Raw genomic sequence first — 5,322 nt, forward strand, 5'->3', positions numbered from 1 at the left:
TCCATATAGTCCTCTGAGCCCACTAGGAATGATCCCTGAGCTCCACCAGGTGTGGCTCCAAAAAATAAAAAAGAACTTTAAAAGCTAGAAAAATATTTAAGTAAGATTATAAATACAAGAGAGAATATCAATCTAGTCTCAGGAAGATAAAAGGAGTTTTCCATAAAAAAGTAAAAAGAAGTAGAAAGCTAGTCTAGAGTACAGGCCTGTGTGGGGTGGGGAGGAAGGACACTTGAGATATTGGTCATGGGAATGTTGCACTGGTGAAGGATTTTATATATATATATATAATCAAAAAAAGAAAAGATAAGGCCTCCCAATTCTTACCACAGGCTGTGTTCTGACTGTATAGAAAAGAGGTACAGTAAATGCACCCCATATACACCTCAACCCAGGCCCTTTGCCTGGTCTGTATTGTGAATTGGGGGACAAAAAAGTAAAGAATAAAAGACAAAGGGAATTTTTAGAGTCAAATGTACACATATAACTAAAGTCTATATGCAATTTTCAAAAAGACAATTGAGGGCCAGAGAGTTATTCTAATGGACTGGAGTACATACAGGAGAACCAAATTTAATTCCAACTCTAGTGATCACCCAAGCACTACCAGCATGGCCCCAGAACACAGAGCATGTTTTGTTATCTAGATGATATAAATGGATATGAGCTGAAGTAATAACCATTTCACACTATATATAAGTCAAGTCATCTTGTTGTATAACCAACTTTTATGGCTGTGTATGTCAAGTATATCTCAATAAAACTTGGTGAGTGCAGTTAGAGAAATGACTACACTAACAACTATCAATGTTAATGAGTGAGAGAAGTAGAATGCCAGTCTCAAATACAGACAAGGAGTGGGGAAGGAACGATATGGGGTGGACATTGGTGGTAGGAATGTTGCACTGGTGATGGTGGATGTTCTTTTTATGACTGAAACCCAACTACAATTATGTTTGTAATCATGGTGCTTAAATATATTATTTTAGAAAGCTAGTTTTCTAAACTTTGGGATAACAAAAAATTTTGAGAGCTAATCACTAAATATTTGGTACCTTGAAATTGGGCATGGTAGGAGTATTATACCATGGAAATTTCCAAATGCTATAAACCAGAATTTTTTAAATTTCTGGTGCTTGCCTTGCAAGCAATTGAACCCTAGGTTCAATCCCCAACACCACATATATTTCCCCAGACCCATCAGGAGTGATCCTTGAGCACAGAGCCAGGAGTGATTTCTGAGCATCTCTAAGAGTGCCTGCTTCCAAAATTTCCAAAATATATAACAGGTTTATATATAACCAGGTTTCTTTAAGACCTGGTAAACTTGCATGGAGTTAATGAACATGCCTTGCAAGCAGCCAATCTCATTGTAATTCCCAGCATAATATGGTCCCCTGAGTATCACTGAGTACAGCTTTAGAAGTAAATCAATGCTAGGGTGGCCCAGCTTTACAGAGCCTGAACAGCAGGCCTTGAGTTCTAGCACTGAGTCACCCATTCCAGGAGGGATGTCAAGTCTCCTGAGAATCACTAGAAAACACCTCACCCCCAAATTGAAAGGCTCTCCAAGTCCCCCTGCAGCATATTTTTTCCTCTCTGTTTTTTTTCTCTCATATTTTTTCTAGCCCCTACCTAGATTGTATATCACTTCTGCTAAACAGTGAGTATTGAGTGAAAAGAGACTTTTTCCTACTTCTGTAGTCCCAGCACCTAGAACACTTAAAAGTCTCATTGTATTTTTGATTAATGAGTATGGAAAGATGTGGGGAAACCATGCTAAGGGTCAGTAACGTTTTTATTCATTTATCCAACAAGTATATAATACATGCTAGGCACTTGGTAGTGATATGGCCTTTTCCTTGGCAAGGCTAAAATCAGATAAGAAAGATGGACACCTACCTGTCTAACACAGTACTGTGGCACTAGTGCCTTGATGAAAAAGATGAAAGAGCATTGCAAACATGCAGAAGAGAGATTCTTATTACAACCAGAGTGGAGGGAGTTTGGAAAATAGGTCACAAAGAAGGAGGCAAAACAAGAGATGATTAGGGAGTACTTTAATATAAAAATACAGATAATATTCTCCCTGTCAGGCTCAGGAACTTTCTTAGACTTGTGTCCAGTTAACAAATTTCTTATATTTTCTTTATCATGCATTTCCATCTTTGGTGCAGGATAGAACAGTAGCTATCATTTAATTCCCAGTACTGGAGCCTAGTGATTTTCCTTCAATTATACCCCTCTGGGTAACAGACAGAAATTCAGAGATTACCCCTTACCCTTCTGTTCACTCTGCTCCATTTTATTTCCTTCCACCTACAAAAAACCTTCCCAACCACACCATAATCTTCATCCTCATCCCCAAACATGCTCTCTTTACCAACCCCCTTCTACCATTAGGCCAAAATAAGCTGGATATCTCTCCACGATCTGCTCCCTTTCTGTGTTTCTTTAGTGCCAAGTATGTACCAGTTACTGATTAAGCTCTGAGAATTAAAAAATGAAAAGGAACTTATCATCACAGACCTTCAGAAAGAGTTTTCCAATCAGAGAAAAAACACTAGAGCCAAATCATTTCAGTGAGATGAAGCCTGGCAAATCCTGAAAACCAATACAAAGCCAGAGAGCCAAGAGCACAATAAGTGGAAGTAAATTGGTACAAGATAAAACTAAGGATATGGGTAAGAGAAAGTCACTGGAAGGTTTTAAATGAGGAGTTTGGTTTTCTACTACTTTGAGATTTGGTTATGTGTGTACATTTATATATACGCCTATGTCCATATTCTTTGTTTTTCACTTCCATGGCATCTGACAGCTTTCACTATAAAGTTGGGGCTAAAAAAAAAATGTGAGGGAGGGACTTCAGAGCATAAAAACCGGCTATCCTTTGCAAAAGCTGGCTCCCTGTGTGTGACACCAGGCGGGGAAAATCCGCGAAAGTACACCGGCCCAGTGGGGCTCAGCTGTGAAAGACTGTGAGTGTGACCTGTCTATGTCTGTCTACTGTCCTCTTGCGTGAAACTCTTGCGAGTGGGGCAAAAAAAGCCTCCAGAAACCTCGCTCGCCCAGACGCCATTTTCAGGGAGGGACTTCAGAGCATAAAAACCGGCTATCCTTTGCAAAAGCTGGCTCCCTGTGTGTGACACCAGGCGGGGAAAATCCACGAAAGTACACCGGCCCAGTGGGGCTCAGCTGTGAAAGACTGTGAGTGTGACCTGTCTATGTCTGTCTACTGTCCTCTTGCGTGAAACTCTTGCGAGTGGGGCAAAAAGAGGCTCGGAGGAGCACGGCCGCTCCGCTTCGCTACGCGGCCGTGCACTCTTTCTAAGGAAAGAACTCCATTGCAACAAGAAGGAAAAATCACACTAAGAACGGCGCTATATCACAGAAGCAAACATTTCTCTCTGGACTGTCTTCTCTGTTACATGCTCGGGCCTAAGATTTGACCCAGTGTGAGGCTTCATCCACGGAGGACTCCCCTCCCTTAGAGGCAAGTCAGCCCATCCAGAAAGGGAGGAGCCAGAGGAGTGTGCTGCCTACATCATATAGACAATGAATACCACTACAACACGTAGAAAAACCCACAATACAAATGTGACAATGGGGAAACAGCGCAGGCCAGCATCAGACATAGAGAATGAAGATGACAATTCTGAGGACCAGATAATGACTGAACAACTAATCAACCTCTCAGATAAGGACTTTAGACTAGCAATATGGAAGGTGCTCAACAGACTCCAAGAAACCATGGATCGAGTTGAACAGAACACTAATAAGAACCAAGAAAATATGAAGGCAGAAATGACAAAACTCCAAACTGAAATAACATGTCAACTAACAGGCCTGAAAAACTCAGTAAACGAAGTGAATGACAAAATGGATAAGCTCTGGGACAGGGTATCAGAAGCTGAGAATAGACTTGGTGCTGTGGAAGATGAGATACATAACAATTCCATACAGCAGGAGAGATTGGACAAAAAACTTAAAGCAAATGAGCAGACAATGGAAAAATTAGTCAAAGAATGGGAACAGACGAAAATAGAAGTCTATGATAAGATCAACAGAAACAACTTAAGAATCATTGGAGTCCCAGAGACCCAGGAAGAAAATTTCCAGGAAGAATCAATGGTCAAGAACATCATTAAAGAGAAACTTCCAGAGCTAAAGAATATATGTGATCAAATCCTGCATGCCCGAAGAGTACCAACCAAAAGAGACCCCAGAAAAACCACCCCAAGACACATCCTAGTCACAATGACAAATCCCACAGATAGAGACAGAATTCTGAAAACAGCAAGATCAAAAGGGGAAATCATGTTCAAGCAAGCTTCCCTGAGATTTACAGCAGACCTGTCACCAGAAACGCTCAATGCCAGAAAGCAGTGGTGGGATATTGTGACAAGACTGAATGAAATGAATGCTTCACCCAGAATACTATACCCAGCAAAACTCACTTTCCGGTTTGATGGAAGAATACATGGTTTCACAGACAAAAAACAGCTCAGAAACTTCACAGACACAAAACCAGTCTTAAGAGAAAAACTGAAAGACCTAATCTAAGACAAGACTACCCAAAAGACACACCAAATTTTGAAATAAAGATGGCGTTAAATTCCAGGACAATTCTTTCTCTCAACGTCAATGGACTAAATGCACCAGTTAAGAGACACAGAGTGGCTAAATGGATCAAAAAACTCAATCCAACCTTCTGCTGCCTACAAGAAACGCACCTGAATAGTCAGAACAAACATAGACTCAAAATAAAAGGCTGGAGAAAAGTTATCCAAGCAAACAACACCCATAAAAAAGCTGGAGTGGCCATACTAATATCAGATAATGCAAACTTTATACTCAGGAAGGTTGTAAGGGACAAAGACGGACATTTTATATTAATCAAGGGGTACGTAGAGCAGGAAGAATTCACTCTCCTAAACATATATGCACCGAATGAGGGGCCAGCAAAATATTTAATACAACTGCTGACAAATCTGAAAAATAATATCAACAACAACACAATAATTGTGGGGGACCTAAACACGGCTTTGTCAACACTGGACAGGTCAACCAGACTGAAACCCAACAAGAATATACTAGACCTGAGGAGAGAAATGGAAGAAAGAGGCCTAGTGGATATATATAGGACACTCCATCCCCAGAAACCTGGATACACATTCTTCTCCAATGTACATGGGACATTCTCCAGGATAGACTACATGCTGGCACATAAAACATACCTCCATAAGATCAAGAGGATAGAAATTTTGCAGATTACCTTCGCTGACCACAAGGCTCTGAAATTATTTGTGAACTCCAAAGGGA

The 5,322-nt window shown here is 40.6% G+C and overlaps 1 pseudogene; it reads left to right on the forward strand.

Annotated features, from left to right (window-relative positions):
* The first annotated feature begins 310 nt into the window (after positions 1 to 310).
* On the forward strand, positions 311 to 434 carry LOC125999824 (uncharacterized; annotated as a pseudogene).
* Positions 435 to 5,322: the final 4,888 nt, after the last annotated feature.

Source organism: Suncus etruscus, chromosome X, assembly GCF_024139225.1.
Source record: "Suncus etruscus isolate mSunEtr1 chromosome X, mSunEtr1.pri.cur, whole genome shotgun sequence".
In the NCBI taxonomy this organism is placed as follows: domain Eukaryota; kingdom Metazoa; phylum Chordata; class Mammalia; order Eulipotyphla; family Soricidae; genus Suncus; species Suncus etruscus.